This window comes from Tursiops truncatus, chromosome 13 (assembly GCF_011762595.2).
Source record: "Tursiops truncatus isolate mTurTru1 chromosome 13, mTurTru1.mat.Y, whole genome shotgun sequence".
Classification (NCBI taxonomy): domain Eukaryota; kingdom Metazoa; phylum Chordata; class Mammalia; order Artiodactyla; family Delphinidae; genus Tursiops; species Tursiops truncatus.
The window spans coordinates 58,784,903-58,811,116 of NC_047046.1; positions in this window are offsets into that span (position 1 = coordinate 58,784,903).

The window sequence follows — 26,214 nt, forward strand, 5'->3', positions numbered from 1 at the left end:
TTATAGACGCAAAAAAAATTCTGTCATCAGATCTACTTCTATTTCCCTCATGTCTCCCAAAAAGGTCCCATCATTGATCATGGAGGAGGAAATAAGCAACCATTTTATAGATCAAGATAGTTTCAAGCAATGGTTAAGCACTAGACTTAAAGCCAAAGGATCTGAGTTCAATCAAATTCCAGTCCTGTAACTTATTTTTTAAACTTAGTCATCTCTCTCTGCTTCAGTTATTTTGACTGTAAAATGAGGGTAGTATTAGTACTCATCTCCAAAAAATGTTATAAGAATTTTACATACCTGGCATATGGCAAGTACTATAGGTATTTTCTATAATTCTTATTTTGTCATTGACCACCTTTGAAGCACTTCCATGATGTTAGAGGAGAGTAACAGGGTGACCAATATGAGATGAAAGATATACTTTTGGTGTATTGGCTTGTAAATGTGTTACCTTTCCTAGAGAATATAATGCCCATGAAAGCCATAATCATATCAATGTGCTCATGTTGGGTCCATGACGTTTTAAGGAGGAGAGCATATGGTGGAATTTCAGGCACCATGGGAGGTCAGTGAGGGAAATATTTCTGTTGAAGAAGAAAACTCTTTTAAAGTTGCTGATTTTACCTACTCATGAAGCAGCTTTTTTCTTTTAGTATAAAAATAAAAGTTATTTGCAGGTTACTTGTCATTTTTCATTATAAAGATTTATTCTATAACTTTTAATTTATGAAAATGACACAAGGTCAGATGATGACTGATGGTTGTAGCTCCCAAAATGTAAAGAAGTGCTGACTAGAGGGAAATTGAAATTCAAAGTTCATGATCCCATAATCAGGAAGAATATGTTGGCTCTGAAAACCATTAATGAGAATAGATAGAAAAAGATGTATTTTTAAAGTAGTATTCTAAGTCAGATAATTACTAAGAAGCTAAGAAGAAAAACAATCACATCAACATGACTGCTATTCCAAAACAAACAAAATATAAACCAATACTGGAAAGCAATAGCCCCCAAACAATTTTCAGCACCTACTCTATTATAGTACCTACTTTACTTTACATAGTACATAGACCTATGAGATTTTATTAATTTAATTTTACATTGAGGGAAATCAAGAATCAGAGAAATCATGCAAGTTACCCCAATCCTGCAGATGGTGGATTTATGTGTCACAAGTCAAAATTGAATGTCTCTGGCTCTGTGCTCAGGCTCTGAAAACCCATTCTGTGTTCACACATCAGTGCTAACAACAGAAGTCCTGGTTTCTCATCTTGGCAGGAATGGTGATCCACAGTCTATCCTAAAATGTTTTTCTGCCTCATTTTTCATCATCTCCCCATCCACAGTCTATCCTAAAATGTTTTTCTGCCTCATTTTTCATCATCTCCCCAGACCAACTTTACATTCCAGGCATAACAATCTTCTCCTCAAGCTTATTATTTGATTTGCCTAATCCTGCCCTTCGTTAATTCCAGTTTCCTGCACATGGCATTCTCCTCTCCTCCACTCTGCTGATTTAAACCTTGACATTTCTCAGAACATCTTCAACATGATCCATTCTGTGCATCAACCTCTGAGCTTCCATATTTAGTACAACTACCCTTCCAATGAACTCCATGTGTCATTGTTAGAGTTCAGTTTGCCCCACATCATAGCCTCTTTTGTTTCTGTGAAGTATATAGCTTGCCTCCTTGAATAGGGCAGGGTCTTTATGCGTCCTTTTTGATCTTTATCTAACACATAGTAAGCTCTCAATAAATCCTGGTTAATTGACTATTCATCAGTTCTTGGTCAGTTCTGTGACCAAAAAAAAAAAAAAAGAAAAGAAAGGAAAACAAACAAGCCTTAGGTTTAGTCTGTCATTGATACAGAATTCCATGAGAGAATTCACTTTTGGGAATGCAAGTGATTGGGAGGAGTTTATAGGAAAAGGAACACCAGCAGAGGACAAATTTCTCCTTCTACTTTGCAGAAAATGTCACTGTATTACATAGATGGGAGAAAGCAAAACTGTATAAATGCAAAGTACAACATAAATTTTTCCTAGCCATTTTGGGGTGCTAGTTAGTGCTAACATTAGGCAAAGTAGTTGATTCAATACTGAAAACCAAAGAGGTAAATTGACAGGTCTTTTGCCAGATGGCTTTCAAAATTTCCATGATAAGAATAAAAACTATGGCTAAGATAATCAATAAGAAAAAATTGCCCAAGTTCAAGCCAATAATTTGGAAATCTTCACATGCTTTGGCCAAAGATATATGAATGTGACTATGTTTCATGTATCGAAACTTGGGCTTGCATTTAATCTTTTGGTGACTCAATCTCATTATTTAGAAAACAAAGACATTCAACTAAACAGTTATCAAAGTTTGTTTCAGTCATTTTGAATTCTCTGTTTCTTTGAACAGGCTTAATCTCAAATAAAGAAGTAGGGAAACTTTATAATTGGCAATCACTTCCTGTTTTTCTAGAATCTATATCTCTCATTATACATCCCACCTTCCCAAAATAGAAAATGCTATCATGCTAACTTTTCGTTTATCACTGACAAATCCATACCTGTATTTTGCACTTTGTAACTTTCTTAGGTATTGTCTTATGTATTGTCTTATGGCTTTCACTGATGTGTGTGAGACAGAAGCAAAACTTATTTCCAAATGTGAAAACTGAGTTTTAAGGTAAGAAACTTGCTCACAGGACTTTAAAGTATTAGAACAAGTATTTGAATCCCAAATCCTTATTTCTTCCTTGGGAACATGTTCTATCTCAGGGTCCAACACTGTGTGGTTGATGCTCCAAACTGATCTAATCATACAGGGCCTGTGCCCTCTGTCCCACAGCTTTGCTATTCTGTTCTTCCTCTCTATTCATAGAAAGACTCTATTCTCACATTCCTTATTTAAACAGGATACGTTGCTTTCCTAAAATCTCAAGCATAAGCTAAAAGGGTCTGTATTAATTGACTAATGAAACAAAATTTTCATAATAAATATCAAATAGGATAATATCAGAGTCAACCCAGTAAGCCTAGGAATGTAACGGTAAAAATTTAGAGTTTCAGGGTTTAATTAGGAAAGGAAATAGTGCACACAGAGGGCTTCTGAGGTTTTTTTCCTTTCAAATCTCCAACATATTGCTTTGAACAAACACACACAGTGGCAGGCATTGAGAGTGGTTAGAAGTAAAGTTTCAACAGATGTAATAAGAAAGTCCTAGCTTTAGGAATACATATACATATATATATTCTATATTTTAAGTTAGACAAGATTGTAAATTGAAAGTACAATGTACAATACAATGGCATGTGGTCAAGTTCTGAACTTTGAGTTGGCCAGCTGAAGTGCTCAGTGAGAAGCTGAAAGCACGGGTGAAGATGACTATCAAGATATAGTTTTAGGAGGTAGATTTGATCTAATCTCTGAAAGATGTGAAGGTTCTAGAAATGGGTGACAATGCTGGCACTGAGGCTGACAGTTAAAGTGTTGGAAAACAGTACATGCAGTTTTTGTCAAAAGACTACACATGTAATCTTCACCTAATCGTCCTCCTCTTATGTTAGGATGAAAGATTGAATCAAGGTCTGCCCTTAGTATCATGACACAAGGTATTCTGCAAGAAATAAGAAAGAAAACTTAGTAGACAGGGAAAGATTGACTGTAATATGTGTTAAACTACAGTGTCCCAAGTAATACTGCTTTTAATTTGGGGTTTATCTCTTACTTTGTGTTCCAAAACAGTGTCAGGTCCTGTGATTTTCCAGTATTTAAAAACTTCAGAACACTACTGCTCCCCAGGAAGACAACTAAATTCGAGGAAACCAGTGAATTTTATAGAAACGGAAGCATAGGTAAATTGTTTTTTCTCTTGGGGGAGGAAGGAGGGCTGTTCAATAATTTTTACCTTCATAATAATTTTAAATACAATTCACCTCAGAGCCCAGATGACTGGTTTACATGGGTAGACATAACAGTCTAAACATTTTCAGAAATAAGTAGAGGAATAACTAAGGGTACTAAGAAGAGCCAAACACCCTCACCTTCAACCTCTGACATTCTTCAGTTTCCATTTCCCCTTGCCAGAAATATAGACTAACCTCTCTCTTTCTTAATTAATAGACTTTGCTTTTACAGCAGTTTTAGAATTACAGAAAATTTGATCAGAAAGTACAGTTCCATATGCTCCCCTCTTCTCCTCCCCACAGTTTACCCTATTATTAACATTTTGCATTAGTGTGAACATTTGTTACAACTGATGAAAAATATTAATATTATTAAGTAAAAAATATTTTTGTGTGTTATATAGTTCTATGAGTTTTGAAAAATGTATAATAACATGCCCACCATTATAGTATCATAAAGAATAGTTTCACTGCCTTAAAAATCCCCTATTTACCTCTAACACCTCCCATTTATTTCTTAAAATGTGAAAACCTCTTGAACTGTACAGTGGGAAGGAGCTTACAGTCAGCTATTCTTGACCTTGCATAGTCAGACTTTTATAATGCAGTCCTTCCTGTAAGAGAGATTGCTTTTTTCCCCCCTAAATTTATTTATTTATTTATTTTTGGTTGCATTGGGTCTTCATTGCTATGCACAGGCTTTCTCTAGTTGCAGAGAGTGGGGGCTACTCTTCTTGAGGTATGCAGCTTCTCATTGTGGTGGCTTCTCTTGTTGCAGAGCACAGGCTCTAGGCATGTGGGCTTCAGTAGTTGTGGTTTGAGGGCTCTAGAGTGCAGGCTCAGTAGTTGTGGTACACAGGCTTAGTTGCTCCACAGTATGTGGGATCTCCCCGGACCAGGGATCAAACTCGTGTCCCCTGCATTGGCAGGCAGATTCTTAACACTGCACCACCAGAGGAGTCCCCAGACTTTTGTAGAAGAGGTTGGAAGTGAAATACTGTTGTTATTTTTTTAATTAATTAATTATTTTAACTGAAAGATAATTGACGTACAGAGTGTTAATTCCAGGTGCACAACATAGTGATTCAATATTTATATACATTACAAAATGATCACCACAATAAGACTAGTTTGAAAGTGAAACATTAATGAATTATTAGTTCCTGAGGCATGCTAGATCCACATTCTTCCCTTCTGCTCCATTATTATGCTGTATTTCTTAGGATAAGACTGAATGTAACTGCCAAGTGTTTACAATTCAAATGACGATCAAGCATCAGCCTTGAAATTATTTTAAAAAGTATCATAATTTCCATGGACAAATAAATTCTGACCTCTTCCCTCTATGGTTGGAATTTTGAGATGGGAAGACATATTTGAAGTTACATTTAATGGATGAGACTCTCTAAGCAGAGCTAGAGGCACATGGTAGGGGAAAGAAGAGAAGGATTGGGCACTAGTTGTTTTTGGCCAGATTTGGCTCCAGACTCTAAAATCGAGAGGTAAGTGAGTCTTTGAAGTTTTATTCTAGGATTCACAGATATTCTCAGCATGAAAAGTAGGGAAACAGGTTTTATGGGCAGAAGCTTTGCTCAGGAACAAAGTATTTTTGATAAAGGACATGGGCTCTGTAGTCAGATAGGCATGAGTTAAAACTGTGATTCTTAGATATGTGTGACCTTCCATACCCAATTTCTCCATCAGACACATGAGAAATAGTACATATATTTCAACTGGTTGTCATAAAAAAAAAGAGATAATGTTTGCCAATATTCTCATTAGATACTCACAAATATAATGTAATTTCCAAACAATGAGGAGTCATAGTGGTGAGTGGCTAAATGGGATGTTTTCACAAGAGTTAGAAAAGAAAGCAGGGCAAAAGTAGTGACCAAGATGGTGGAGTAGGAAATCCCTGAGCTCACCTCCTCCCACAGGCACACCAAAATTACAACAATTTACAGAGCAACTATCAATGATAATGGCCTGAAAACTATCAGAATATATAACCTACCACTAAAGATATAGAGAAGGAACCACAAAAAGTCAGTAAGGCCAGAGACAATGTATAGTCACGATCCGACCCCTGGGTAGGTGACCCACAAATAAGAGGATAATCACAATTGCAAGGGTGGTCCCCAAGAAGTGATGGTGGGGTGGGTCCAAGCCCCACATTGGGATCCTGCGCCTGGGAATCCTGTACCAGGAAGATTCGCCTCCAGAAGTTTGGCTTTGAAAGTCAGAAGGGCTGGATTTCAGAAGAGCCAAAGGACTGTATGAAACAGTGATTCTGCTTTTAAATGGTGCATACAAAATCTCACATGCTCTGAGACCCAGGGCAGAAGTAGTAATTTAAGATGAGCCTGGATCAGACCCAACTTGTTAATCTTGGAGAGCCTTCTGGAGAGGCAAGAGGCAACTGGGACTCACTCTGGGAACATAGACACTGATGGCAATGCTTTTAGAGAACACTTCTACCAGGAGTACACTGGTGCTGGCAAGCAGAATTTTGGAGTTTCCCTCTAGCTTATTAGCACCAGGACCCAGCCCCACTCACCACCCAGCCAGCACCATTTCTGGGACTTCCCAGACCAAGCAGCTAGCTGCATGGGGACACAGCTCCACTTAACATCAGATTGGAAACAGCTGTAGAGACCCCTAAGGCCCCAGGCGTCCCAGTATCCTGACACCCACAAGAGGGCCCAGGACTAAGCCCCATCCACCAGTGATCCAGCACTATCCCTGGGATCCCTTGAGTCCCATCAGGACACAACCTCACCGACCAAAAGGCTGGCATCAACTCCAGGGTTGTCAGGGTCCCACAGTCAGAGATCTTGGGGCCCAGTTTCTGCCACCAGTGGGCCAGCACCAACTCCAGGTCACTTTGGACCCCTCAGTCAGCCACTCAGGTATCTGGCCCCACCCACCAGTGGACTTGTTCTAGATGCAGAACCTAGCCTCACCAACCAAAGAACCAATGTCAGCTCTGAGAATCCTGAACCCAATAGCCAAAGACCTCAAGATAAAAATTCACCCACCAGTAAGCTAACACTAGTCCTGGGACCTTATCCACCAGTGAGTGGGTACCAGCTTCAGGTCTCACTGGGATATAGCCCCACCTACCAGTGAACAACATCAGCTATGGGACAACTTAGGACCTTCAGCCAACCATACCAGGATCCAGCCCCACCCACCAGTGTGGGATGGCACTAGCACAAGGCCCAGACCCTGTCCATCCACAAGTGACAAAAGATCTGGGAACACTGCATCCCTACAGATAGTCATGTCAGCACCCAGCTCACCTGCCAGTGGGCTGACACCAGATCCACGAACCAAGGGCCATGCATCCAGCCACTCCTTGACCTAACCCACCAAGCAACAGGCTGGCATCAGGACAAGGACTCCTTGACTCCTTAATAGATATATAAGTACATGGGCTGAACACAAGCCCAGTACATGGGCTGAACACAAGCAGATGGAAACCTCCACACTAGGCAGGCCTGGCAACAACCAGGCTAGGAGCCAGCCATGCCTATCACTGTGTCCATAGTAGTTAGCCCTATCACAGTAGAAGGGCCCAAACAGCCCACATAGAGAGCACCCCTAGAGCATATACCTCTGGTTATTGCACTGCTAGAACCTGTAGAATGTCTGTTATATAAGGTCACTTTTCCAAGATCAGGAAACATAATCAATCTATCTAAAACACAGAAATAAAAACAGAGAATTAGGCAAAAAATGAGGCAACAGAGGAATGAGTTCCAAAAGAAGGAAAAACATAAAACCTCAGAAGAAGAACTAAGTGAGATGGAAATAAGCAAATTACCCAATAAGGAGTTCAGGGTAGTGACATAAATATGTTCAGAGAACTCAGGAAAAGAATGAACAAACACAGTGAGAATTTTAACAGAGTTAGAGAATATAAGTAAGAATGAGACAGAGCTGAATAATATAATAACTGAAATAAAAATACACTAGGAGGAATCAACAGTAGATTAGTTGATACAAAGGAAAAGATCAGTGAACTCAAAGACAGAGTAGTGGAAATCAACCTAGCTAAACAGAAAAAGGGAAAACAAATAATTTAAAAAAGAGAGTTTAAGAGACTTCAGACAACATCTAGGGTACTAACATTTATATTGTAGGGATACCAGAAGGAGAAGAGATAAAGGGACAGAGAATGTATCTTAAGACATAATAGCTGAAAACATCCCTAAAATTGAAAAGAAACACATCCAGACACAGGAAGCACAGAGTATCCTAAACAAAATCAACCAAATGAGGTCTACACCAAAACATATTGTTATTAAATTGGTAAATTGTAATTAAATTGTAACTAAAATGGTAAGAATTAAAACTAAAAAGAGAATATTATATACATCAAGGAAAAAGCAACTAGTTATGTTCAAGGAAACTCCCATAAGGCTATCAATGGACTTCTAAGCAGAAACTCTCCAGGCCAAAAGGAAGTAATGAAAGGACAAAAACAAAAACCTAGAACTTAGAGAACTTTAGTTGGCAAGACTATCATTCAGGTTTGAAGGAGAAATCAAGAGTTTTACAGACAAGCAAAAACTAAGACTTCAGCACCACAGAAGTGTTTCTATAAGAAATTTTAAAAGGAAAGCAAAGGCCACAGCTAGAAATATAAAAAGTATGAAAAGACAAATAGTATTGTTAAAGGAAAATATAAAGTTAAAGTAGATTATCGATGACCTATAAAGCTAAGAGCAAGGTTAAAAGACAAAAGTAGTAAAATCATCTATATCCATAATATGTGGTTAAGGGATAGATACAAAACCAAAAAGATGTAAAATATGATATCAAAGATATTAATCATTGGGTGGGAGGAGGAAAAAATACATTCAAACTTAGATCATCAAGTTAAATTAATCATGTATATATATAGAGAGAGATTGCTAAAAATAAACCTCATGTTAACCACCAACCAAAATTTGTGATACATAAAGAAAAAAGAGAAAGGGATCCAAACTAACACTAAAGACAGATATTGAATCACAAGGGAGAGCAAAAGAAGAAAAAAGGAACAACAACAACAAAAAACTACAAAAGCAACCCCAGCATAATTAATAAAATAGCAATAAGTACATATATTTTAATAATTACTTTAAAGGTAAATTGAACAAATGCTGCAATCAAAAGACGTGGAGTGGATGAATGGATATAAAAATAAGACCCATATGTATGCTGGCTACAAAAGACTCACTTCAGATCTAAAGAAACACACAAACTGAAAAAACAAGGATTGAAAAAGTTATTCCATGCAAATGGAAATAAAAGGAATGTGGAGGTAGCAATAAATGTACCATACAAAATAGACTTTAAAACAAAGACTGTAACAAGAGCCAAAAAAGAACATTGCATAATGATAAAGGGATCTGTTCAACCAGAAGATATAATAATTGTAAATATATATGCACTGAATATAGGATCACCTAAATGTATACAACAAATATTAACACATAAAATATGAAAAAATGATAGGAACACAATAATAGTAAGGGTCTTTTACACACCATTTACATCAATGGACATATCATTCCAGACAGAAAATCAATAAAGAAACACAGCCCTTAAATGATACAGTAGAACAATAGACTTAATAGATATATAAAGAACATTCTATCCAAAAGCAGTAGAATATATTTTTCTCAACTGCACATGGAACATTCTTCATGACAGATCACATGCTAAGACACAAAACAAATCTCAGTAAATTAAGAAGGTTGAAATCATTTCAAGCATTTTTTTTGAACTACAATATTATGAGACTAGAAAAGAACTGCAAAAACCACAAATACATGGAGTGGAGGCTAAACAATATGCAACTTAACAATGAATGGGTCACTAAAGAAAGAGAAAAAGGAATCAAAATTCCAGGAGGCAAAATAAAACAAAAACACAGCTATCCAAAATCTACAGGACACAGCAAAATCAGTTATAAGAGGAAACTTTATAGCAATATAAGCCTACCTCAGGGAACAAGAAAAATCCAAATAAACGACCAAAGCTTATACCTAAAGGCTCTAGAAAAAGTAGAATAAACAAAATGCACAATTACTAGAAGGAATGAATGATAAAAATCCAGGCAAAAATAAATAGAAATAGAGACAAAAATCAATAGCAAAGTTCAATGAAACTAAGAGATCGTTCTTTGACAAGGTAAACAAAATTGATAAACCCTTAGCCAGACCCATCAAGAAAAAAGAAAATGAGAGAGAGCCCAAATGAATAAATCAGAAAAGAAAAAGAAGTTACAGCCAATACCGCAGAAATACACAGAATAATAAGAGAATACTATGAACAATTATACACTAATAAAATGTGCAACTTAGAATAAATGCACAAATTCCTAGAAATGTACAGTCTTCCAAGACTGAATCAGGAAGAAGTAGAAAATATGAACAGACCAATTACCAATAATCAAATTGATTCACTAATCAAAAAACTTCCGCAAAACAAAAGTCCTGGACAAGATGGCTTCACAGGTGAATTCTTTCAAACACTTAAAGAGGAGTTAACATCTATCCTTATCAAATTATTCCAAATATTGAAGAGGAATGTATACTTTCAAACTCATTCTAAAAGGCCAGCATCAGCTTAATACCAAACCAAAGACATTACAAAAAGGAAAAGCACAAGCTGACATCACTGATGAACATAGATGCAAAATTTCAACAAAATATTAGCAAACTTAATTCAACAATACAATAAAAGTATCATACACCAATATCAAGTGAGATTCATCCCAGTGATGCAAGAATGGTTCAATATCTGCATATCAATCAATGTGATACATCACATTAACAAAACAAAAATCATATGATTATCTCAATAAACTCAGAAAAATACTTTTGATAAATTTCAACATCCTTTTAATATTAAAAACTCTAAAGGTTGATATAGAGGGAACATACCTCAATATAATGAAGGCCATATATGATAAGCCCACAGCTAATATCACTCAATGATGAAAAGTGAAAGCATTTCCTCTAATATCAAGAATAAAACAAGAATGCCCACTATTGTCAGTTTTCTTCAGTATAATTTTGGAAGTCCTAGCCAAGGCAATCAGACAAGAAAAAGAAATAAATGGAATCAAAATTGGAAAAAAAAAGGTAAAGCTGTCACAGTTTGCCTATGACATGATATCATACATAGAAAATCCTAAAGACACCAGTAAAAAATTATTAGAACTCATCATATGAATTTGGTAAAGTTGCAGAATACAAAATTAATCTACAGAAATCCACTGCTTTCTATAAACTTACAATAAACTATCAGAAAGAATAATTAAGAAAATCCCATTTACATTCATATTAAAAAGAACAAAATACCTAGGAATAAATCTAAGGAGGCAAAAGACATGTACTCTCAAAACTGTTAGATGTACAGTAGCAAAGATTTCAAACTATACTACAGAACTACAGTATGATTCTGACACAAAAACAAACACATAGATCAATGGAAGAGAATAGAGAGCCCAGAAATGAACCCACAGTTCTATGGTTAATTAATCTAGGACAAAGCAGGCAAAATTATACAATGGGGAAGAAATACTTCTTCAACAATGTTGTTCGGCAAACTGAACAGTGGCATGCAAAAGAATCAAACTGGACTACTTTCTGACACCATATACAAAAATAAACTCAAAATGAATTAAAGACTTAAATGTAAGTCCTGAAATCATAAATATTCTAGAAGAAAACATGCATATTATGCTCTCTGATGTAGGTCTTCACAACGTTTTTTGGATATGTCTCCTCAGGCAAGGGAAACAAAAGCAAAAATATACAACTGTGACTATATCAAACTAAAAAGCTTTTGCATAGTGAAGGGAAATATCAACAAAATGAAAAGCTGGCAACAGAATGGGATAAAAGATATTTGCAATATGGTTTAAAAATTAGCAGAGTATCTTAATAGGCATTTTTCCAAAAAAGACATACATATGGCCAAGAGGCACATAAAAATATGCTTAACATCACTAATCATTAGGGAAATGCAAATCAATACCACAGTGAGATATTGCCTCACATTTTTCAGTATGGTTATCATCAAAAATACAATAAATAACAAATGTTGGTGAGAATGTGTAGAAAAGGGAACACTAGTGCATAGTAGGTGGGAGTGTAAATTGTTACAGCATCTATGGAAAACAATTTGGAGAGTCCTCAAAAAATGAAAAATAGAACTGCCATATGATCCAGCAATTCCACTCCTGGATATTAATCTCAGAAAATGAAAACACTAATTCAAAAAGATATAGGCACCCCTGTTTTCAGTGAAGCATTTTTACAATAGCCAATTATGAAACAACCTAAATGTTCATCAATAGATGAATGGATAAAGAAGCTGTGGTAGAAATATAGTGGTATATATAATATGTATTATATATATATATATATATATATATATATGTAGTGGTATATATAATATGTATTTTATATATATTACTATTACTAATTACTGTTAGTATATTACTATTAGCCATTAAAAAAGAATGACATCTTGCCATTTGTGACAGCACGGATAGAGAGGGTATTATACTAAGCAAAGTAAATCAGAGAGAGAAAGACAAATACCTCATGATTTCACTTATACATGGAAATCTAAAATGCAAAACAAATGGGCAAACACAAAAAATAGGAACAGTCATAGATACATAGAAAAAACAGGTGGTTGCCAGAGGTGGGGGTGGGGAGATGAAAGTCATAAATGAGGGAAACTAAAAGTTACAAACTTCAAGTTCCAAAATAAATGAGTCAGAGTTAAGTAATGTACAGTTTTTGGAACATAGTCAATAATTATGTAATACATTTGTATGATCAAAGATGGTAAGTGGACTTATTGTGGTGATCATTTTGTAATCTATAGAAATATCAAATCATTATGCTGTGCACCAGGAACTTACATAGTGTTGTAGATCAACTGCACTTCAAAACCAAACAAACTTTTAAAAAAGACATCAGACTTTTGGTTATCAGAAGCATGGGGAGGGTGTAGGAGAAATGGGATGAAGGGACTCAGAAGGTATAGACTTCCAGAGCTTCTGAGTTCCATGGGTCGGAGCTGAACCAGGCCACAGGCAGCATCTGGCATCCAGGTCAGGCCTGGCGTTGGTAGCTCGTGCAGTCCTCACTGAACGGCTCCCTGTGACGTGCCTAGTGTCTGCCTGTCAGAGGAAGCAAAAGGTGGGGCACACTGAGTAAACGAGGCCCCAAGGCCTAGAACCTGGGATTTCGCCCAGAGCAGGGAGTTAATAACAAAGTTGTTATGAGGAGGAGTGAATAAGATTGTTTTGGTGGAGGAGCTTCAAGATGGAAGAAGAATAAGAAGTGAAGATCACCTTCCTCCCCAGAAATACATCAGAAATACATCTACATGTGGAACAACTCCTACAGAACACCTACTGAATGCTGGCAGAAGCCTCAGACCTCCCAAAAGGCAAGAAACTCCAAACGTACCTGGGTAAGGCAAAAGAAAAAAGCAAAAACAGAGACAAAATAATAGGGATGGGACCTGCACCAGAGGGAGGAAGCTGTGAAGGAGGAAAGGTTTCCACATACTAGGAAGCCCCTTTGTGGGCGGAGACTGCAAGTGGTGGAGGGTGGAATCTTCAGAGCCACGGAGGAGAGCGCAGCAACAGGGATGCAGAAGGCAAAGCGGAGATATTCCCACACAAAGGATTGGTGCCCACCAGCACTCACCAGCCCAAGAGACTTGTGTGCTCACCCGCCGGGATGGGTGGGAGGTGGGAGCTGAGGCTTGGATTTCGGACATCAGATCCGAGAAGAGGACTGAGGTTGGCTGCATGAACACAGCCTGATGGGGGCTAGTGCGCCATGGCTGACAGGGAGGGAGTCCAGGAAAAGGTCTGGAACTGGCAAAGAAGCAAGAGACATTTTCTGGCCTCTTTGTTTCCGGGTGCACGAGGAGAGGGGATTAAGAGTGCTTGCTTGGGCTTCCCTGGTGGCGCAGTGGTTGAGAGCCTGCCTGCCGATGCAGGGGACACGGGTTCGTGCCCCAGTCCAGGAAGATCCCACATGCCGTGGAGTGGCTGGGTCCATGAGCCATGGCCGCTGAGCCTGCACGTCCGGAGCCTGTGCTCTGCAACGGGAGAGGCCACAACAGTGAGAGGACCGCGGACAGCAAAAAAAAAAAAAAAAAAAAAGAGTGCTGCTTAAGGAGCTCCAGAGATGGGCGCAAGTTGTGGCTATCAGCATGGACCACAGAGACGGACATGAGACACTAAGGCTGCAGCTACAACCATCAAGAAGCCTGTGTGCAAGCACAGGTCACTATCCACACCTCCCTTCCCGGGAGCCTGTGCAGCCCGCCACTGTTAGGGTCCCGTGATCCAGGGACAACTTCCCCAGGAGAACACATGGTGTGCCTCAGGCTGGTACAACGTCACACCAGCCTCTGCCACCGCAGGCTCACCCCACACTCTGTACCCCTCCCTCTCCCTAGCCTGAGTGAGCCAGAGGCTCCTAATCAGCTTCTCCTTTAACCCCTTCCTGTCTGAGTGAAGAACAGATGCCCTCAGGCGACATGCAGAGGCAGGGCCAAATTCAAAGCTGAATCCCAGGAACTGTGCAAACAAAGAAGAGAAAGAGAAATCTCTCCCAGCAGCCTCAGGATCAGTGGATGAAATCTCCACAATCAACTTGATGTGCCTTGCATCTGTGGAATACCTGAACAGACAAAGAATCATCCCAAACTGAGGAGATGGACTTTGGGAGCAACGATATATATACATTTTTTTTTCACTTTTTATCTTTTTGTAAGTGTGTATTCGTATGCTTCTGTGTGTGATTTTGTCTGTATACCTTTGCTTTTATCATTTGTCCTAGTGTTTTTTCTGTCAGTTTTTAGTGGTTTTTTTTTTTTTTTTTTTGTATAATTTTCAGTGCCTGCTATCATTGATGGATTTGTTTTTTGGTTTGGTTGTCCTCTTTTTTCTTTTTTTTTTATTACTTAAAAATTTATTTAATAATTACTTTTTGTTTTTTATCTTAATAACTTTTTAAATTTATTTAATTTTATTTTATTTTCCTTTCTTTCTTTCTTTTTTTCTCTCTATTATCCTGAGCCATGTGGATGACAGGCTGTTGGTGCTCCAGCCAGGTGTCAGGGCTGTACCCCTGAGGTGGAGAGACAAGTTCAGGACGTTAGTCCACCAGAGAGCTCCTAGCTCCGTGTAACATCAAACAGCGAAAATCTCCCAGATATCTCCATCTCAACCCCAAGACCCAGCTGCAAACAACAACCAGCAAGCTACAGGGCAGGACATCCTATGCCAAACAACTAGGAACACAGGAACACAACCACACTCATTAGCAGAGAGGCTGCCTAAAATCATAATAAGGTCACAGACACCCGAAAACACACCACCAGATGTGGACTTGCCCACAAGGAAGACAAGATCCAGCCTCATACACCAGAACACAGACACTAGTCCCCTCCAACAGGAAGCTTACACAACAAACTGAACCAACCTTAGCCAATGGGGGCAGACACCAAAAGCAATGGGAATTACGAACCTGTAGCCTACGAAAAGGAGATTCCAAACACAGTAAGTTAAGCAAAATGAGAAGACAGAGAAACACAAAGCAGGTGAAGGAGCAAGGTAAAAACACATCAGACCAAACAAATGAAGAGGAAATATGCAATCTACCTCAAAAAGTATTCAGAATAATGATAGAAAAGATGATCCAAAATGTTGGAAATAGAATGGAGGAAATACAAAAAACTTTTAACAAGAACCTAGAAGAACTAAAGAGCAAACAAACAATCATGAACAACACAATAAATGAAATTAAAAATTCTCTAGAAAGTATCAAGAGCAGAATAACTGAGGCAGAAAGATGGATAAGTGACCTGGAAGATAAAATAGTGGAAATAACTACTGCAGAGCACAATAAAGGAAAAAGAATGCAAAGAATTGAGGACAGTCTCAGAGACCTCTGGGACATGATTAAAGGCACCAACATTCGAAATATAAGGTTCCAGAAGAAGAAGACAAAAAGAAGGTACTGAGAAAATATTTGAAGAGATTATAGTTGAAAACTTCTCTAATATGGGAAAGGAAATAGTTAATCAAGTCTAGGAAGCACAGAGAGTCCCATACAGGATACTACACAGAGAAATACACCAAGAGGTATATTAATCAAAGTATCAAAAATTAAAAACAAAGAAAAAATATTAAAAGCAGCAAGGGAATAAAAACAAATAACATACAAGGGAAACCCCATAAAGTTAACAGCTGATCTTTCAGCAGAAATTCTGAAAGCCAGAAGGGAGTGACCAGACATATTTAAAGTGATGAAAGGGAAGAACCTATAACCAAGGTTACTCTATCAAGTAAGGATGTCATTCAGATTTCACAGAGAAATTTAAACCTTTACAGTCAAGCAAAAGCTAAGAGAATTCAGCACAACCAAACCACCATTACAACAAATGCTAAAGGAACTTCTTTAGGCAGGAAACACAAGAAAAGGAAAAGACCTACAATAAGAAACCCAAAACAATTAAGAAAATGGGAATAGGAACATACATATCGATAATTACCTTAAATGTAAATGGATTAAATGCTCCCACCAAAAGACACAGACTGGCTGAATGGATACAAAAACAAGACCCGTACATATGCTGTCTACAAGAGACCTACTACAGACCTAGGGACACATACACACTGAAAGTGACAGGATTGAAAAAGATATTCCACGCAAATGGAAATCAAAAGAAAATTGGAGTAGCAAATCTCATATCAGACGAAACAGACTTTGAAATAAAGATTATTGCAAGAGACAAGGAAGGACACTACATAATGATCAAGGGATCAATCCAAGAAGAAGATATAACAATTGTAAATATATATACACCCAACATAGGAGCACCTCAATACATAAGGCAAATGCTAAGAGCCATAAAAGGGGAAATTGAAGGTAACACAATCACAGTAGGGGACTTCAACACCCCACTTTCACCAATGGTCTGATCATGCAAAGTGAAAATAAATAAGGAAACACGAGCTTTAAATTATACATTTAACAAGATAGACTTAATTGATATTTATAGAACATTCCATCCAAAAACAACAGAATACACTGTCTTCTCAAGTGCTCATGGAACATTCTCCAAGATAGATCATATCTTGTGTCACAAATCAAGCCTCAGTAAATTTATGAAAATTGAAATCATATCAAGTATCTTTTCTGACCACAATGCTATGAGACTAGATATCAAATACAGGGAAAAATCTGTAAAAAATGCAAACACATGGAGGCTAAACAATACACTACTTAATAACCAATAGATCACTGAAGAAATCAAAGAAGAAATCAAAACATACTTAGAAACAAATGACAATGAAAACACGACTACCCAAAATCTATGGGATGCAGCAAAAGCAGTTCTAAGAGGGAAGTTTTTACCAATACAACCCTACCTTAAGAAACAAGAAACATCTCAAATAAACAACCTAACTTTACACCTAAAGCAATTAGAGAAAGAAGAATGAAAACACCCCAAAGTTAGCAGAAGGAGAGAAATCATAAAGATCAGATGAGAAATAAATGAAAAAGAAAAGAAGGAAACGATAGGAAAGATCAAGAAAACTAAAAGCTGGTTCTTTGAGAAGATAAACAAACTAATAAACCATTAGCCAGACTCATCAAGAACAAAAGGGAGAAGACTCAAATCAATAGAATTAGAAATGAAAAAGGAGAATTAACAACTGAACTGCATAAATACAAAGGATAATGAAAGATTACTACCTGCAACTATACACTGATAAAATAGACAAACTGCAATAAATGCACAAATTCTTAGAAATGCACAACCTTCTGAGACTGAATCAGGAAGAAATAGAAAATATGAACAAACCAATCACAAGTACTGAAATTGAGACTGTGATTAAAAATCTTCCAACAAACAAAAGCCCAGGACCATATGGCTTCACAGGTGAATTCTATCAAACATTTAGAGGAGAGCTAACACCTATCCTTCTCAAACTCTTCCAAAATATAGCAGAGGGAGGAACACTCTGAAACTCATTCTATGAGGCCACCATCACCCTGGTGCCAAAACCAGACAAAGATGTCACAAAGAAAGAAAAATACAGGCCAGTATCACTGTTGAACAAAGATGCGAAAATCCTCAACAAAGCACTACCAAACAGAATCCAACAGCACATTAAAAGGACCATACACCATGATCAAGTGTGGTTTATCCCAGGAATGCAAGGATTTTTCAGTATATGAAAATCAATCAATGTGCTACACCATATTAACAAATTGAAGGAGAAAAACCATATGATCAACCGAATAGATGCAGAGAAAGCTTTCGACAAAAGTCAACACCCATTTGTGATAAAAACCCTCCAGGAAATAGGCAGAGAGGGAACTTACTTCAACATAATAAAGGCCATATATGACAAACCTACAGCCAACAATGTCCTCAATGGTGAAAAACTGAAAGCATTCCCACTAAGATCAGGAACAAGACAAGGTTGCCCACTCTCACCATTATTATTCAACAGAATTTTGGAAGTTTTAGCCACAATCAAAGAAGAAAAAGAAATAAAATGAATTCAAATCGGAAAAGAAGAGGCAAAACTGTCACTGTTCGCAGATGACATGGTACTATACATAGAGAATCCTAAAGATGCTACCAGAAAACTACTAGAGCTAATCAATAAATTTGGAAAAATAGCCAGATACAAAATTAATGCACAGAAATCTCTTCCATTCCTATACACTAATGATGAAATATCTGAAAGTGAAATTAAGAAAACACTCCCATTTACCATTGTAACAAAAAATAAAATAAAATACGTAGGAATAAATCTACCTAAGGAGACAAAATTCCTGTGTGCAGAAAATTATGACACTGATGAGAGAAATTAAAGATGATACAAATAGATGGAGAGATATACCATGCTCTTGGATTGGAAGAATCCACATCATGAAAATTTATATACTACCCAAAGCAATCTACAGATTCAATGCAATCCTTATGAAACAACTACCAGCATTTTTCACAGAACTAGAACAAAAATTTCACAATATGCATGGAAACACAAAAGACCCCGAATAGCCAAACAATTTTGTGAAAGAAAAACAGAGATGCAGGCATCAGGCTCCCTGACTTCAGAATATACTACAAAGCTACAGTAATCAAGACAGTATGGTAGTGGCCCAAAATGAGAAATATAGATCAATTGAACATGATAGAAAGCCCAGAGACAAACCCACGCACATATGGTCACCTTATCTTTGATATAGGAGGCAAGAATATACAGTGGAGAAAAGTCAGCCTCTTCAATAAATGGTGCTGAGAAAACAGCTACATGTAAAATAATGATATTAGAGCACTCTCTAACACCATACACAGAAATCAACTCAAAATGTATTAAAGACCTAAATGTAAGGCCAGACACTATCAAACTCTTAGAGGAAAACATAGACATAACACTCTATGACATATATCACAGCAAGATCCTTTTTGACCCACCCCTGAGAGAATTGGAAATAAAACAAAAATAAACAAATGGGACCTAATGAAACATAGAAGCTTTGCACAGCATAGGAAACCATAAACAAGACGAAAACACAACCCTCAGAATGGGAGAAAATATTTGCAAATAAAGCAACTGACAAAGGATTAATCTCCAGAATTTTGAGCAGCTCATGCAGCTCAATATCAAAAAACAAACAACCCAATACAAAAGTGTGCAGAAGATCTAAATAGACATATCTCCAAAGAAGATATACAGATTGCCAACAAACACATGAAAGAATAATCAACATTATTAATCATTAGAGAAATGCAAATCAACACTACAGTGAGGTATCACCTCACACTGGTCAGAATGGCCACCATCAAAAAATCTACAAACAGTAAATGCTGGAGAGGGTGTGGAGAAAATGGAACCCTCTTGCACTGTCGGTGGGAATGTTAATTGATACAACCATTATGGAGAACAGTATGGAGGTTCCTTAAAAAACTACAAATAGAACTACCATATGACCCAGCAATCCCACTACTGGATATATACCCTGAGAAAACCATAATTCAAAAAGTCTCATGTACCATAATGTTCATTGCAGCTCTATTTACAGTAACCAGGACATGGAAGAAACCTAAGTGTCCATCAACAGATGAATGGATTAAGAAGATGTGGCACATATATACAATGGGATATTACTGTGCCATAAAAAGAAATAAAATTGAGTTATTTGTAGTGAGGTGGATAGACCTAGAGTCTGTCATACAGAGTGAAGTAAGTCAGAAAGAGAAAAACAAATACTGTATGTTAACGCATATATATGGAGTCTAAAAAAAAAACCCAAAATGGTCATGAAGAACCTAGGGGCAGGATGGGAATAAAGACACACACCTACTAGAGAATGGACTTGAGGGCATGGGGAGGGGGAAGGGTAAGCTGGGACAGTGAGAGAGTGGTAGTGTATATATGGACATATATATACTACCATATATAAAATAGATAGCTAGTGGGAAGCAGGTGCATAGCACAGGGAGATCAGCTTGGTGCTTTGTGACCAGCTAGAAGGGTGGGATAGGCAGTGTGGAGGGCGGGAGATGCAAGAGGGAAGAGATATGGCTATATATGTATATGTAGAACTGATTCAATTTTTTATAAAGCAGAAACTAACACACCATTGTAAAGCAATTATACACCAATAAAAATGTTACCAAACACACACACACACACACACACACACACACACACACACACACACACACACACACAAAGCCCAATATTCATGAAAGAAAAAAGAAAAAATAACTGATAGATTTTACTACCTTAAAAAAAAACTTTTGTACACAAATATAAATAGGAGACAAAAGTTTGGGGGATTATGTGAAATATAACAGAAAGTTAAAGATCCTTAATATAAAAGCACCTAGAGACCAAAAAAAGATATAAAATATTTTTATAAAGAAGAAATATAAACAAACATGTATAAACTTTCAACTTCATAAGCAGTCAAAAATTAAAATGAATACCATTTTCCCATCCCTTGAAAAGGCAGATATGGAAGGATTGTTAATAACTAGTGCTGGAGATAGTGAGCACTCTGTCATTGTTGGAGAAAGTATAAATCCATGTAGCTTTTCAGGTGGACCACTTGGCAGTGTATATCAATACTTAAATGGTGGCTAGCCTCTGATTTAACAGCTCTGAGTGTAAGCATCCTACCTGAAGATATCTTCATGCAAGTCCTAGGAGTCAGGTATAGGTATGTGTATCAAAGCATTTTTTGAAATAATAAAAAATTTGAAACAACATGATTGTACATAAATGAAGAACTTTTTGAAGTAATACATACCAACTCCTACCATGCAATACTCTGCAGCAGATAAAAAGAGTTCTATCATGTGGACATGAAAATATTTCTAAGACATAGTGATATGAAAAACAAGTTGCACAATAATACTGAATCGCACACTCCTGTTTATGTTTATATGGTTATGGACCTGTTTACATATATATGACATGTGTGTGTCTGTTTGTGCCTAGAGAAAAGTCTGTAATAATGCATATCAAGATGTTGACGGTTTTCTCTGCCCAAGGCACTAGGATTGGGAGAGGAGGAATTAAAGGGGGTCTATGTAATTTACATCATTTACTTCTAGGTTATTTGTTTTTTTAATAAGCATGTTTTTATGGATGACAAGTAATTTTCAGTATCACAGAAAACTTGGAAAATGCAAATATGTAATCTCTGATACTATAAAAAAGAACTGGAAGATATAGACTTCCAGTGATAAGATAAACATATACTAGGGCTTTAATGTACAACATAAAAAATACAATTTACTGTTCTGTATATATGAAAGTTGTTAAGAAGTGGATCCTGGGAGTTCTCATCAGAAGGAAAAATATATTTTTTCTTTTTCTTTTATTTTGTTTCTAAATGAGATAATGGATATTCACTAAACTTATTTTGGTAATCATTTCGTGATGTCTGTAAGTCCAATCATTATACTGTTCGTCGTAAGCTTACACTGCATGTCAATTATATCTCAATGAAATTGGAAGAAGAAAAATAAAATGATACCAAAGACACACACAGTGCTTCCCTGGTGGTGTAGTGGTTGAGAGTCCGCCTGCCAATGCAGGGGACGCGGGTTTGTGCCCCGGTCTGGGAAGATCCCACATGCCGCGGAGTGGCTGGGACTGTGAGCTATGTCCGCTGAGCCTGCACGTCCGGAGCCTGTGCTCCACAATGGGAGAGGCCACAACAGTGAGAGGCCCGTGTACTGCAAAAAAAAAAAGAAGGAAAAAAAAAGGCACACACAAATGATGCCAAACACACACACAGACACACACACACACACCTCAAAAAATAAATAAACAGGGCACATGTGAAGACTAGGGCAGTGTGTATGTGTGTGTAAATGGTATTTGAGCAACTACAGAGGAATAGAAGGACCCTAAAAACTAGCAGGTGAGAGGGTAAATATTATGGGTGAAGGTCCCAGAAAGTGAACTAGAATATCAGTGGATTCAAACTTATATGCTATGAGCATATATGCTATTAATATACTAAGACACTAAGGCTCCAATGAAGATGGTGGAATAGAAGGACATGGAACTCAAGTAATCCCACAAATACATCAAAAATATATCTACATGTGGATGTATGTCCAGGAGTGGGATTGCAGAGTCACATGGTAGGTCTACTTTTAGTTTGTAAAGGAACCTCCATATGGTTCCCCTTAGTGTCTGTACCAATTTACATTCCCACCACAGCTTATGAGAGTTCCCTTCTCTCCATACCCTCTCCAGCATTTATTGTTTGTAGATTTTTTGATGATAGCCATTTTGCCTGGTGTGAGGTGATATCTCATTGCAGCTTTGATTTAGATTTCTCTAATAATTAGCGATGTTGAACATATTTTCATTTGCCTCGGCCATCAGTATATCTTCTTCAGAGAAATCTCTATTTAGGTCTTCTTCACATTTTTTGATTGGGTTGTTTGTTTTGATGATATTAAACCTCATGAGATGTTTGTAAATTTTGGAGACTAATCCATTGTCTGTCACATTATTTGTAAATATTCTCTCCCAATCTGTGGGTTGGCTTTTTGCTTTGTTTATGGTTTCCTTTGCTGTGCAAAAGCTTTTGAGTTTAATTAGTTTCCATTTGCTTATTTTTGTTTTTATTTCCATCATTCTGGGAGACAGATCAACAAAGATATCGATGCAATTTATGTCAGAGAGTGTTCTGCTTTTGTTTTCCTCTTGGAGTTTTATAGTGTCCGGTCTCACATTTAGGTCTTTAATCTAGAGAAAAAGATAGTCTGAAAGGATACATGCACCCCGATGTTTATTGCAACACTGTTTACAATAACCAAGACATGGAAGCAACAAAAATGCCCATCAACAGAGGAATTTATAAAGAAGATGGGCTACATATACACAGTGGAATACTACTCAGCCGTTAAAAATAATGAAATAATGCCATTTGCAGCAACATGGATGGACATAGAGATTGTCATACTGAGTGAAGTAAGTCAGACAGAGAAAGAGAAATATCGTATGACATCCCATATATGTAGAATATAAAAAGAAATGACACAAATGAATTCATTTACAAAACAGAAACAGACTCACAGACTTAGAGGTTGAACTTATTGTTATCAGGGTAGGGTGGAAAGGTGTGGGGAAGAGATAGTTAGGGAGTTTGGGATCTGCTATATTTAAGATGGATAACCAACAAGGGCCTACTGTATAGCACAGAGAACTCTGCTCAATGTTATGTGGCAGCCTGGATGGGAGGGGAGTTTGGAGGAGAATTAATACATGTATCTGTATTGCTGAGTTTCTTTGCTGTGTACCTGAATATATATATTCAGTATGTATGTATATATACATACTTACACACACACATGGAATAATTCTCACAGAATCCCTACTGAACACTGGCAGAAATCCTCAGACACCCAGAAATTAAGAAAGATCTCCACATAACCGAATAGGACAAAACAAAACAAAACAAAACAAAAAAAACCGAAATGGGATATAACCTGCATCCCTGGGAGGGAGCTGGAAAGAGAAAATGTTCCTGTGCCATGGGAAGCCACTTCATTGGTGGGGAGATCAGCTGGGACAGAAAGGGAGTTTCAGAGGATTGGAGGAGAGCACAACACTCGGTTTGCCACAGGCAAAACAGAGAGAGGCCAGCACAGAGGATATGTGCTATGTCACTGCAATCTCTAGCCCAAGGCGTGCAGCTTTGGTGGCTTGGTGCAAAAGTCAGCCTTTAGAGGACAGACGTGGGGAGAGGACTGGATTTAGCTGTTCAGAGACAGCCTGAAGGGGCTGGAGTGTGCTACAGGCCACAACAAGGGCCTGTACATGGAAGAAACCCAGTCCACCATAGAAGCAAAGTACCGTTGTTAATGGGTGCCCAAAGGGAGGTGCGAGGCCTGTCATAGCAGCCTCATTTTTGGCGTGCTCACTGCTGGTGTGCACCACCATTGAAACCCCTTTGTAATTGTGCACGTGAAGGGAGGGTTGGGGCCTGCCATAGCAGCCTCTTTCTTGGTCACAGCTCTATGAGCTCTGGAAGCATGCAAATGTCTATGGTTTGTCCACACATGGAGGTGGGACTGAATCAGAGCCCTCTCCCCACAGCTGTGAAATCCATAGATTTATGCCCCTGCAACCAGCTTGATAAACTCAGTGACTGCAGGACATCCAAGTGGACAATGGGTGCTCCCTTGGTTGTGATTGGTCTGACTTTAACAGCTGTGGGCTTTTTGGGTGCATGCACACGGAGGCAGAGCTGGGGTATAAGCTGCTTTCATAGCCCCTATAGCAGGCCCAGGTACACCACTACTGCAGTCCTTGTACCTAACTTTAGTGAATTGGTGCCTATGGATCTGCACTTTTGGTTTGTGAACACAGTGCCTGAGGGGCACCAGGATTGATTGCCTTCATTCCCAGAGTGGAGGCAGGGCTGAGGCAGTGTGAACAACAGTGTGCTTTGTAAGCCTGCACAATGGGTGACAGATGACACCACAAAGCTCACTTCCCACTGGACAGCTCTAGTGGAGGAATACTCAGTGGCTCTTCTCCCAGAATGAGTGCTCCAATCCTGCCTACTTCACACTACAGGTTAGAAATGAACCTGGGAGCTTCTACTCCAACAATAGGGAGCAGACCCTGCCCCCAGCAGGGCTGTGTCAACCATAGAGCAAAGAGGAGGCCCCATTCAACAGTGTGGGTTATGGCCACCACAACACCAGTCACATACCCTATCTAGGGAATAATGGCCAGCACACACCAAGGGAAGATTTGGCAGTCATATATACTAAAAAACGGTGCTCATACCAAAAATATTAAATCCACACAGCCTACGCAGGGATGCTCCCACATAAAAATATACCCCCAATACCACAGTGGATAATTGTTTTTCCTTACTTTTAGAGTGATAGAAATATGAGTAGAATGAAGAAGCAGAGGAACTTCTCCTAATTAAAAGATCAAGAGAATACCTCTGAATAAACAAACAATGAAACAGACCTCTTCAGTGTAAAAGACAAAGAGTTCACAAAGAAGATAATGAAAATACTGAAGGAATTAAGAAGGGCTAGGGATAGAAATGCAGATTACTTTTAAAAAGGAAATAGAAAATATAAAGAGGAACCAAGAAAAATTAAAAAACTCATTTGCCAAGATGAAAGCTGAGCTTAAAGCAATAAATATCAGATTGAGTAATGCAGAAGAATGAATAAGTGATAAATAATGATATGAAAGCTAGAATAATGAAAACCACCCAATCAGAACAGCAAACAGAAAGACAAATAAAAAAATGAAAGCAATATAAGAGACCTATGGGATAATATAAAGCATGCTAATCTATAGAAAATAGGGATCCCAGAAGGAGAAGAAAGAGAAAAGGAGACTGGAATTGTATTTGAAGAAATTATGACTGAAAAAATTCCCAAACCTAAAGTAGGAAACAGATTTCCAGATACAGGAAATCTGAGCCTGCACGTCCAGAGCCTGTGCTCCACAACGGGAGAGGCCACAACAGTGAGAGGTCCGTGTACCACAAAACAAAACAAAACAAAACAAAAAAACCCCGCATATCAATCAGTGTGATACACCAAATCAACGAAAGACAAAAACCACATAATAATCTCAATAGATGTAGAAAAAGCATTTGATAAAATTCAACATCCATTTATGATAAAAAACTCTTACCAAAGTAGGTAAAGAGGGAACATATCTCAACATAATAAAAGCTGT